The 13,527-nt window shown below is 35.7% G+C and overlaps 1 pseudogene; it reads right to left on the minus strand.

The window, feature by feature from the left end:
• Positions 1–13,527, minus strand: part of LOC141579212 (CDK5 and ABL1 enzyme substrate 2-like) — a 57,084-nt pseudogene that overhangs the window by 12,358 nt on the left and 31,199 nt on the right.

Here is a 13,527-nt window from a genome sequence, read left to right on the forward strand (position 1 = left end):
TCAGAACAAATCATATTTTTTATGGAGGTACTGGGGATTGAAGCCAGGACCTTGTGCATGTTAAGTGTGTGCACTACACTGAGCTGTACTCAAACCTCACATCATATTTTTTAACATGAGGTCATTGAACTGACATGTCTCCTGGCATCATCTATACCCAAGGATTCTCAAGATGCTACCCAAAATAACAAAGAAATGTCATCTTTAAGTGGGTCTAGTATTTCTGAAAATGCTCTTTAAATTGCCATGTCCATTGATTTTAAAAAGTCTATGAGAGATGAACTAAGCTGACTCTGTCGGCCAAACCTTCGTGTATTATACACCACACAAAACCCTTAAAGAAAACTGTACTATATCTCATTGCTCTCCAGCTGCTACTTAAAACATATTCTCTGGTTAAGAAGTGGTTCCTTGTGTCGAACATGAAATAATTTGTTCTTTAGAAGTTTGGGGATGTTCACCAGAATGACCATGCTGTTACTGTTAACTCACAGGCTTTAAGGAGCACTGAGTTAATAAATCTGCTGGGAGGTGAGGTGGGAACAGCAGGAGAATATTTAATTGTTCAATATGCTATCCCTGCATTTATCAGGGTTCTGCTGAAAATTTCAAAAAGCCAGATAACTGGTCTTTCACAAACACCCAATTCTGACCTCTACTGCCACTTCTAAGACATCTGATGCAAAGGTCCTAATTACAAAGGTTCCTAACCATCTCCTCTTAGAAGGCATGTGTCAGGGGTCATGTCAAATATACAAAAGACATTTTCAAACTAAGAAACAGATTTTAACTTGCATGAATACACTTTGGTAAGGGAGAGTAAACTTGATTACAGAACAATATGCCTTAACGGTACTAAGTGTGATGTAATTTACAAATATAAGACAAAAATAGATGACAAGGAATCCTACAGATAAAAAGCAAATCTATTAGTAAGTAGAGACTACTAGAAATTTGAGACTATTGGAAATCTGAATAATGACTGCACATACGATAATATTAAGCAATTAATAATTTATAAGATATGAGAATGATATTGTGGTTATATTTTAAGAGTCCTCTTTTAGAGAATATATACTTAAGTATTTATGAATTAAATGATTTGAAATCTATAATTTGTTTCAAAATAATATAGAAGGGGAATGGATGGGTAATACATGGAAACAGGACTGGCCACGACTGCTGGTTATTCAAGCTGAATGACATGTACAACAGGGGTTATGATGCTACTCTCTACTTTTATCTCCATTTGAAATTCTTTAAAAATAAGGGGTTAAAAATAGATAAACTTGAGTCAGGCTGAAGTGGGTATTTGCTACTATACTAAGGCTGTTGAACATACATCCAAAGACAATAAGGAATCACACAGATTTGAAGTTTGGGGTTCTTTTTACAAAACAGAGATCCATGAAAGGTTAATCCCCGAGGTACAGGTATTGTACTGGACAGGCTAGAGGCCAGAGAACCAGGGCAGCAATATCAACAACCGGGATAGAGATGTTAGGAAGAAGCTGCTATAATGAGCTAGAACCAGGGCTGGAGATATACTTGGAAATTTTACATGCACTGAGGAGGATAAAATAAGGTTATTTGCAGCCACACGGATGGACCTAGACATTATCATATTAAGGGAAGTAAGCCAGAAGGAGAAAGACAAATACAATGATACCACTTATATGGGGAACCTAAAAAGATGACATGAGCCTATTTACAAAACAATAATTACTCACAGAAGCTAACACACATAGAAACTTATGTCTTTGGTAACATGTAGTTACCAAACGGGGAAGGGGAAGTGGGAGTCATAAATTAGGACTTTGGGATTAGCAGATACAAACTACTATAAACAAAATCAATAAACAACAAGGTCCTACTGTATAGCGCAGGGAACTATATTCACTAGCTTGTAATAACCTGTGATGAAAAAGAATCTATGAATTGATATCTATCTATCTATAACTGAATCACAACGCTGGACACTAAAAACACAACACTGTACATCAATTTGAAAGGAAAGGAAAAGAAAGCATGACGTTTCAGAAAAACTTACTTAGCTGATGAAACAATGAGTTGTGAATCTTTCTATGCTCTCAAGTAGCTTTGATTCTCTGGATTACGCACCATTACCTAAAAGGAAAAATTTTGAAATTTTGTGGCAATTCATAACATTCATTCATTCATTCATTCATTCACACATAACACACAGTGCTCCAGAAGACATAAACATCAGGAAGGATGATCAGCCCTTGTCTTCTAAGGGAACAACAACCCGTGTGTCCTTAATCGAAAATAGTACATCTATTGCTTTACTACCAAATTAAAACATCACTGTTATAACTGTGTGTTCATAATTAACATATTCTGTGCTATAAATTCCTGGTAATCAGTTACCAAGCACTTTACAGGTCAGAAAAGAACAATCACTAATTTAATAAACAAACTGTTAAAGTTCTTAATGTAGATTCATCTAGAATTCTTAAAAATTTTATATTTACCAAATGTACTTGAAGCACTCTAGAAGAGCCAAGGAATAATTTCCACTTCATCTATGCCAGAAACTTTTCATTTACACTAGATCATTTTCCCACAGATGTTTCAAAAAAATCCCTTGCTAATCCAGTCTGGCCAACACACAGCCTATGTGTCTTGAAATTCACTGCCAACATAAATCCTAATATACTCTGAACTTGCTTCAGTCATTCAGAAAAGTCAAAAAACAAATATACTTATGGCATACAGTTCAGTAGTACTCTTCAAAACCAAATATTATAATAAGCTGTGATCATAAACAATGTGACTGAAACAGTAGTTACATGAAGAAAGTTACTATTTAAAAAATTAAACAAAACCCTGACTGCATTTAACTATTACCTTCTACAAACAAGTTAATATATTTAAGCAGAAGTCCACATTAAGGAAAGAACTATAACATTTGGCAATATGAACAAACTTGACACTCATGATTTCATATGGCACAACACACAAACAAAAAAAACTACACTGGTCATTTAACATGTAAACTTTGGTTGCTCAAAGAATGCATTACAATTTCAACTTGGATTAGCAAAATAAAACTCAAGGGATGTTTAATATAAAACTATGACAGTCTCACACACAGAGTCATATTTAAGATTAAGTAATTTCCCCCAATATTTGTTCATACTTTTACTTTCTTAAACTCATAAGCATCTCTCTGCTCCCCATAGTGAGGCCATTAGTTTCTGTTCATCTTCATCTCTACTTAAATGGTCCACACCTTTCACTAGGAGAAAAGAAATGAATATACATTAGCATGTCTCATCACTTCAATACTTATCCCCTTAACTAACATATAAAAGCCATCTGTACACATGCTATGAATATGCTAGAACTTCTCTGAATACTATTTATTCTAAGTTTTATTCTGTGAGATGTTAAAATATGAGGCTGTAATTTATTTTTTTATTTCCATAACTCCCCCATATCACACTGTTAATGGCTTTATTTTTAAAAGATTTTCAAGATGGTACTAAAAAGAACAGATCTTTTCAAACTGACGTCATTATTCTTTGAAGTACATGAATTTTCTTCAAGCTTTAAATAATATATTAAAATGCTTTATATATATATATATATAAAGGTAATATATATATTACCTTTATAATATGATCTAGACCACTCCAAGAGCCAGAGTTCTTCTTTAAACAAGTCTCCTTCTCATTTAGAACTAAGGGACAGTAACATGTCCATAGCTAAATGTCCAGCCTGAAAATCGGAAACACTATTAAGATTATTGATGCACAACAAGAATTCTGAAGCAACAACTCTAGAGATTTTTATTAAAAAAAAAAACTGCATGCTACCAGCCCATAGTATTTTGGGCAGTTGTGTAATTAGGTTTGTTTGTTGTTTACTATTAATTTCTTTTTCAATGGAGGTACTGGGGATTGAACCCAGGACCTCATGTATGCTAAGCATGCTTTCTACCACCAAGCTAAGACACCATAGCATTTTTATAACACACTAAATGCCTTTTTCTGTTAACCTAAACTTATTTAAATTGGTATCAGAAAAATCTTGAACTGTAGAAGTTTTTTTTTTTTTTTTTTTTTACCGTTGGCTTATTTCAGAGAAAATCCATTATTTCTAGTAGTTGATCATTTGCTAGTTCAATAAAATACATATTGCTACTGTTATTTCTACCATATAGAGGCTCAAGGGTGAGACCGACAAACCAAAGGGTACATGTATTTCAACTACAGATCAATATATTGAATTAATTTACCACAAAAGTTGTAACAAGCAACATTGCATGAACAGGGTGTGGGTGTGTCTAAACTTTTGCCTGATGGTAAAAACGTCTCTTACTGCTATGCTTTATGTTTTTCTATTTTCAAAATAAGCCTGTTTTCATGTATTTATCAGTTAACTGTATTCTACTGTGAGCCCCCGTCAAATATTCCTTATTTTCCAGCAAAGTTTCTTGTTTTTTTTTCACATTGTTCTATATATGTTCTTATCTATTCTGAATAAAAATCCTTTGTTATCTTTAGGGCTTCAGATTCACCAGTTTTAAACTACACCGCAGCGGTAGCAGCTTGAATACCCATCATGCGGCCACCATGACAGTATTATACACAAATAATGACCGAGGGCCACCAGTAGAGGGAGCACAGAGCACTCAGAACCTTATTTATAAACCAGTCTACTTTTCCTTTTTCTTTATTTTCCTTTAATTTTTTTTCCTTTTTTTTTTATTGTATCTTTTAAAAACACACATAGCCACACTCCAATAAAGGGCAAACTGGTTCCTGCTGAAATAAAGAAGCTTTAGTTTATCAAAAGAAATGCTTTAATTAGCAAAGCTGAAAAGACCTGATTTTCTTCCCAAAGTGTCTTTCCTTTGAAAGAAGCAACTTTATATTGTTTTCCTGACCTATTTGAAACTGAATATAACTTAGGTATTTAGAAATGTAAAAAAAATCTAATCAACAAAAATCTTAGTATTATTAGATTTAGAAGAGATCTAAAGACTTTATTTTATTCTTTATAAAAAAAGCAAGGTTGATGTGCAAGGTGATAAATATAAAACTAGAATTCAATACTATAAAAACAGATTAAATTTTACCCAATTCTCATTCTAAGGCCCTGAAAGAGTAAAGTAATGAGATCTGTTCAGGTAAGTCAGCTCATGAGTCACAGCAGTGAAGCTGAAGACTAATGAGGCTTTCTTCATTTAGAAAAGAGAGTACATAGTAATTTGGTGTTAATATAGCAAAGATTCACAAGATTTTATGCAAAAAGGGGACTTTATTGTTTGTTTCTATAGGTATAAAAAGGACTGCTTGCTATATTCAGTATACTATAAGCTAGTATTTAAAAGTAGCCTACAGTTCAAACATTTTATTTGAAACTGGAATAGTCCTCAAAAAGTTAAAAGCACAACCAAATCATTAATAAGAATACTACTCAGCAACTGTGAGCTCTTGGATATTTGAATTATATTTATTATTCTAATAATATTAATATTTTAAGTTATCTTTCCACAGCACATCAGGAGTAGTCATGTATTTCAAGGAAGAGGTCAAGTAACTAATAAAACAAACAACACTTATGTGTAGGGGATAGTCACTCTATAAAGCAATGTCTATTGTAAGATTTAAAACACACACAAAATTCAAGAATAGTTGAAGTGGGGGTGGTGTAAAAAGAGGCATCCTAACATTAGCAACTGTGTTTGGTTTTAATCATGTGGTTAACTCTTTAACACAATATAACAAAGTTATAATGGTATTTACCATCCTAATAAATTCAACGAATGATGGAGAAAATTCAAGGAACGTTTATCATCATGTTATTCAAGAGAAAACACCTGGAAAGAATTGAAAAGTACAACACTATGGGAGACAAAATAGTAATAAAGGTATATTTATTCAATCATGCAGCAAATAAAAATTACAGGCTCAAATTTCTACCATTAAGAATTAGTATATGTAAAAATATTAAAAGTACTTTTAAAAGTAAAATATGTTTCAAAAATAGCATACAGATCGTTTGGTAGAAGGTAGAAGGATTGCTTATCTACAATCTTACCACTTTTCTAATTTTTGTAATTGAAAGGCCTGAGTACACGTCAATTTTGTATCCTGCCTTTTAATGGTAACTCATTTTCCCTCTCAAACCCCACTCTACCTGAATCTATTCCCTACTCTATCTTAACTAAACACAGCAATAACTCTAAGTCATATGTGGCTAACACAAAGCCTTCTGCAATTTTTGAGGCAAATGCTGCAGTCTTCAGTTTTGTGGGCAGAAGAAAAACCAATGCTTACATAGTTCAGATGTTGGAAATACATAAATGTTGGGAATATTTAACAATTTTTTTTTCTTTTTTTTTTTTTTTTTTAGTGACAAGACCAATTATCTTCTACTGGCCTACCAATCTTTAAGAAAAGCTTTAAAGAAGCCAGAAGAAATTAGAAATAATATCAACCAAAAGCAACACAGTCAACTTAGGGAGTTACATTGAGCATAAAAGTAGCCACAGCCATGACCCCTAGGATAAGAGAAATTGCTCCAGAGAAGGGCTGATGCCCAGGAATCTTCCTTCCGAGTCTTGATCTCTTACAGCAGTTGATCAGACATCCTGAGATACTCTGGAATAAGTGAATGCTCACTGAAAATGGCTTTTGAAAATCCTTTGAATCTTTATCCCTGAAACCTACAAAGAGTAAGAATTCAGATCCCTAGTAGCCTCAATGTAGTTACATTAAAACAAACAAACAAAAAAGCAAAAAGGAAAAGGATTAGGCAAAATGCAATAAAAATTGTCACCAGGAAAAACACAACAAAACTAAACTAAACTAAATACTGATGGGCCAGTTTAGGAACATCAGGCAGGGAACAGAATTACGTTGAGCAAAACCTCACAAGAATTTACCAAATTATAAACAAGGGTTTAAATGATTTGTTGAAAGTCACACAACAACTATGACTAAAAACTTCCTGAAAGTAATTTTCACTTTATGAATGGAAAGAAGGAAACCACCATTGTACTTTCTAGATGAAGGTGCTTCTTCTGCACAGTTTCACAGAGCCTTTGGATGTTTACTTTAATTTTATTCATGTCTTTTTCATTCAACAGCTTAGCTCAAGAAGCATCTTGTTCCAGTACTAAAAGTCAAATTATTTGATCTAGGCTAGCTCTATCAAGATCCATGTTCAAAAGATCTCTACTCAGTATGTACATGAGGGCAGCTGTAAAAGGGGCAGATTCAACAGACAAAAGAAAAAAATCAGCAATTAGGGATATTTTCAGGGGATAAGATCATTTTGACACTTGTTCATATTTTAGAAAGCTTGAAAATGTATTCAGTGAAAACTCCCCTCTTTAAATATTCTAGGGAAATGTGAATTAAATAAATACATTAATAAAACACTGCTGCTTAAAATTTTCCTTTCTTCAGAACTTTCCTACATAAATGCTTCTAGCTCTGGGGCATCAAAGTGCTAAATGAAGGGTTTACAAAATAGTTTTTCAGCTAAATATAATCCTATTTTAAAATATCCTTTACTCTGTGTTCTTTATGATATAGTAAAGTTTTAGTTTACAATCAATAACTAAATGCAATGGTGTAAGTGTAAAATCTGTATCAGAAACAGCTATTTTTCATGTGAAATAAACACAGCTGAGTTTGTGTCAATATATAAAGCTAGGATGCTCAAAGAAGCATATTTACACTCGTTTCTTTGCAATAAACCTATCAGGTCCGGCTGAAGCAAGTAATTGTTAGAGAACCATTAATATATTCTCAAAATCATTCATATCAGGTAGAGTTAGCACACTCTGCTTATAATAAAATCTACAAGTATTGAAGGTGATGTAGGTAAGCATTAATATAACAAAAAGGTCTATGCTGGGATATTCTAATATATGGAATATTCTGTACTTAACATTTATTTCAATGCACAGAAACACAATTAATTATCTAAAGATTTAAGCTTTGAATCCTCAAAATTCTGACTAGGTAACTAAATGTTTACAGAGCAACAATTTCTGGAAATTAAAAGGGCATAGGTGTTGGGATATTTCCTTGAACAAAAAAAATTCCATCTCAAAATACCGCTATTGATCATGATTAATAATGATTTTTTTCCTAACTTTGAAAATGTTAAACCCAACTTTTATATATATGCTTTACTTTTAAGAGAAAGTGTCAAAATCATAATGAAAATGAGGAATAGATTCTTTTTCATAATGGGCTATGTCCTATATTCAACATCCAAACAAAATGTCAAAAATATTTTTTAGTATCTTTTTACTTTTTTCCATGCTATTAACATCAAAAATAAATAATTTTTTCAGTACTTTTTAACTAGAGAAAATCAATACTTACAGAATTAGAATCTCCAGTGTGGTATGCTACCTATGATAACTAAATAGTGTTTTAATAGTATAAACTGACAAGTTAAGGGGGGAAAAGGTCATTAGAAAATAACCTTACTTAATTTATTAAGAGAAAATTTCGGCATTAAGCTCTAAATATTTAGCAAATAAGACTAACTCAACCCATAATTAGGAAATATTTATAGATGAATGAAGGTATTTTTTTAATAGCCAAATAAAGTAGAATCTTTAAATAATGCTTCTCAATTCCAGAAACTTAAATCCCTGATGATATTGGGAATCATCCAAGGTGTTAAAGACCATTGCTAGCATCCCATGTGCTCTAAGGTACATTCTAAAACTGGGCGTGGCACATTTAGTAGTCAAGCTCATAACACTAGAAGAAAAGAGACTAGGTTAGGGGGCTGAAAATATCTAGTGCCTTAGTATATTGTTTACATAGTACCAAAACAAGCAAAAGGACACGAGTTGGGGTGAGGAGGTGTCAAAGCATTGCTCATACAGATCACAATATAAAAAACATGGGTAAGCCAAATTATTAAAAACTTACTGATGTATACTATGTGATTATGCATGCTATATTAAAAAATATAAATAACACATAATCGCCTGTAGTGTATTCCTTACATTATTACTACCATTAAAGGCAAAAAAAAAAAATCTCAGCTATCTTTCATAATGCTTCTGATTCATAAAGATTATAAATATCTACTGGGACATACTCCAAATGTCTGGATAATTCAATCAAATCAAGACATTCAATCCATTATAGTATATAAGAGATGATCCAAAGCAAAATGTACTTCAATCAAATTTACCATTTGCATGTGTAAAATTTGGGGCTAAGGTTAGCATAACACTTCTTTTAAGCATCTGGAAGCTGAATCCTATTCTATACTTTTAAACGGTCTTATCATCCAACTTTCCTTCATCCATGTAGAATTAAGTCTCTTAAATCAATCCCATTTTAACATCACTATATCCTACACCTATGATAACGAAATCACAAATGTTTAGCTTTACCCTCTGAGGAAATTTTAATGAGAAAGAGGAGGCATACAATTACCAAATATAAAAATAAGATCTAAGGCATCATGTGTTTAGAGGCTGAGTGCACTTTAAGTCACTTAACAAGTACTGATTGTCATCAGTTAACTTTTGATTTTCACCAAATTCCACTACATCCTGAAGTGCTTCACATGCTGAACAACAGTATCTAACTGCCAAGAAAACAGAAGTCCACTTCTTTGGTAACCATGAAGTAGTATAGTTACATCCGTGGGCTTGCTGGGCTCTATTTAAAAGCGTACAGTTTATCAGACAGCAACCAAATCAAATGCTGTAAAAACACTGGTAGGAGTAGGATAAGTTCATTGTTCAAAGCTGAGCACCAGGGTACTAATATGTGTTCAGGACATTAAAAGGCTATAACACACAAAATTCTACCCATGTGCAGTAAAACTGTATATAGCTGCTGTCTTCTTTGTCATCTTCTTTGCATTTCAGTACAGTAACTATATCTTGGTAGAGCTGAGGAGGTATTGTCACGGTGTTTATCACAGTGTTTATCACTTTGGGTGGTGGTGCAGGAGCCTTAAGAACTCCATCATCTTTTTGATTTGGTTCCTTTGAAGACAGCCTCACATATTAATAAAGGTATTAAATTAGTTGTTCTAAATAAATATATAAAAATAGCAACATCTCATCTAATTGGCAAATTTAGATTAAGAATAATAATCCCCTCTCCCCCTGCCAAAGATAAAGGTCGCTAGGGATAGTTTAAAAATTTTATGCCCTACAAGGTGAGACCCAAAATGCTTTATTCACAAAAGAACCACTCAGGAATTCCTTCTGGTCTTTTTGACCTTACATTTCATACAATTTGTTATGTGCCCCAAGACCATTAGAAGGAACACAATTACATACATAAATAGCACTTAGAAGCAGCTCAGGATGGACAGGAAAACTACAACAGATAGAAAAATTTTTAAATAGAGGCATCTGTATATTAAGGTAGGAAAAACCAGCCATCAACTGCACAATGATGGTTCTATACTAGTAAAAGGAGTATAATATATCAACTTAAGAAGACAAGGAACTGTACATTGTATTTTAGAATGATTTCTATCCCTATTTTTGTTATTATAAAGTACTCATTCTTTGATTGCTCCAGATGGCTGAAGTGTCACCATTAATCAGAAGTATTAATATATGGTCCTATCAGTTATTCTGAAGAAAATAATTTGATAAGAATCTGTTTCAAATGTGTTTTGAATTGAAAGGTATTACTGGAATGCAGGAAAAAGTTCTGCTCTGAAAGCAAATTAATCACTCAAAGCCACTTGAAGATTAATGTAATTTATAATACAGCTCTTAACACAAATATGAAATACACAATACTGCATTTCCATAAAGTGTGGGTCAGGAGTAAAGTAGTCTAATATTTTTTGAGGTTTTCATTTATAAGCTAGTAACACCAGAATTTCTGTTATTCTGTCCACAATCTTTACTTTTCCAATGAATAAAACTAAAGCCACTAAATTTTAGTGAGGAAGTCACAAATAAACTATTAGAAAAGCCAGAGACTCTCAAATTATGAATGAAGAGAGCAACTGATTAATTAATTTATAATTCATTACACAAACATGAAATGGTAAAGCACAGCTCACTTACCGTGACACTCTGAGGCTTGCTACTGGTGGCCCAGGTAGTTCTGAGTCTGGATGGCTCAAACGTCTGGCATTATATAGAGCTTTTGTAGGAGACTAGAGAAATGAGAAAAAGGTCAACTGTTTCCACCTTACTTTGGTGCCTTATAAAATTACATTAAAAAAATAAAATCATAAAGAATAATTGAAATACAGAAATACACATCCTAGACAGAGGACAGACAGTACCTGGCCCTATAGCAGACATGGAGTCGCTAGCCTTTTCTGCCACAAAATCAACACAAGCACTCAGGGAAAGGGTACCAGGTCCCAGCCTATCTCCTAATGGCTTTATGTTCTGAGAATGTAGAAATGGTACAAACACGGAAGGGGAAGGAGACAACTGACATGTGATGCAACTAAAGTTTTAACTTTTCAGAAGTCACAGCTAGTTCTATATTATATTTATCTTAGGATTCTGCAGCTTTTATTTATTTATTTATTTATTTATTTTTGAGGTATAGTTGGTACACAACATTAGGTCAGTTTCAAACGTGCAACATAATGATTCCATACTTGTAAATACTGTGAAATAACCACCAAAACAAGTCAGTTGGTGAGTCTGAGCTGGTACTGTCTGCCACATAACAGGCCAGTGAATCAAGAGAGGAGTTGTTGGGACAAGGAATAGCAACTTTATTCAGAAAACCAGCAGATGGAGATAACAGCAGACTAGTGTCCCAAAAAGCCTTCTTACTTGAGTTCAAATTCAGGTTTCTTTTATACTAAAAGGGGAGTGGTTGTGGTTGGTTGGTGCAAACCTCCTGGAACCTGAATACTTTCTTTGCTGCTGTTGATCTGGTCACAATGTTCCTATAAATCTCCACAAGATCAATGTTTTTCTGTTTTGCAAATTATGTGAATGGAAAGGGAAAGGTGTTCTTCTTTAGGGGTCAGAGCCTTGAGAAAAGGCTCTCCTATACATTTCAGGCTAGAGACAACATTCTCTTAGTGATTACTTTGTAGCAAAACCAGTAGAATACAAAGGTTAAAATGAAACAGATCAATATGGAGTCAGGTTTGTTCTTCCCTATTTGAAGCCTAGATGAACATCTATCACCATACATGTGTAAACAATAGGACATTGACATCACACACAGTGAGGGGAAGGACCGCAGACACCCCAGGACCTGCAGGAGGTCACAAAGCAGTGCACCCCACCTCCTGGCCATCAGGTGCTCCTCCCTTCAGGACTTAAGTGTGTGAAGAGAGGTCCCAGTCACACCACATCCACAGGGACCCTCAGGAAACCTGGGAGGGAGGGGTTCAGACCCAGGGTCCTCCCCCTTCTTACGCCTGAGCCCATACCCCAGCAGGCTGGTCCCAACCCTTCCCTCACTGCCCAAAACACCACCAACAGCTCAGCCCACTCTATCCTACACTCGCTACACTCCTGAAACACTCGCTTCCTTTACTCAAAGCCTCCTGACCTTTGGGCCAGCACAAGTGTTCCTCCCCCAGAAAGCCTTCCCACACTGCCCAGCCTCATCTGGTCTCCTTCCTGACCCCGTGGGCACAGCACAGAGCTCAGAGCCTGGCTCTTTCCCTCCTAATGCAGCCCACGCCAGAGAGCTGTCAAGTCCTCAAAGTCTGAGGTCTCCTGGAATCCACTGTGCAGAAAGGTCTGGTCACCAGGTGTGGCCCCATGGCTTCCAGCCCAACCCCGATCCCCAGAACACCTTGGGGATGGGCAGAGAGGCCCCACCCTGTGTGGCTGCTCTCACTTCCTGGGGGCAGGAAAGAGAAGGTGGAGGGCACGCTGGTATTGTGTGGACCCAGCCTCCTTTCTCTTCTTCAGGTGACACCACCCATGTCCCCTCTGCCCCTTCCACTCTCAGCTCAGGGGCTGAGGTGGCCCCAGGGCATCCCACTCCACTGGCACCAGGACTGATCCAGATGAGACTGTCTCCATGCTGGGCCCATGAGCAGCGATCCTGGGACCCTTGGGAGGCTCTTGTTAAACATTCTCCCTCTTCCTGTGGGGAAGCACCAGGGGGCTGGACTGATTAGACATGAGCCTGAAACAGCCTGGGGGCTCTCAACGGATAGGGCTGCCTGGGAGGGAGGCCCACCACTGGGAAGGCAGGGACAGGGTGTGTGGAAAAGGAGGCGATGTCCCAAGGATACTATTTGGGCCCCTGGATCCAGCCATGCCTGAAGTTACACAACCTGAGGCCTTTTCTATTATATGGCCTGATAAACATCCCTATTTTCTTAGGCTGGTACAGGTGTTCCTGACATCCACATGACTAATATAACTAACACAGAGAGTGACTTCAGGCCCTCGGCAGGATCCCCTGGTGTAAGGCTAGAGGGTGATATTCTCAGGTGGTCCAACTTAGCAGTCCCACAAGCACACAGGGGGGCAACAGCTTCCTCTCAGACATATGAGGCAGAAACTCTCCACATCACCCAGGGCACCGTAGCTCAGCC

This window comes from Camelus bactrianus, chromosome 11, assembly GCF_048773025.1.
Source record: "Camelus bactrianus isolate YW-2024 breed Bactrian camel chromosome 11, ASM4877302v1, whole genome shotgun sequence".
NCBI lineage: Eukaryota > Metazoa > Chordata > Mammalia > Artiodactyla > Camelidae > Camelus > Camelus bactrianus.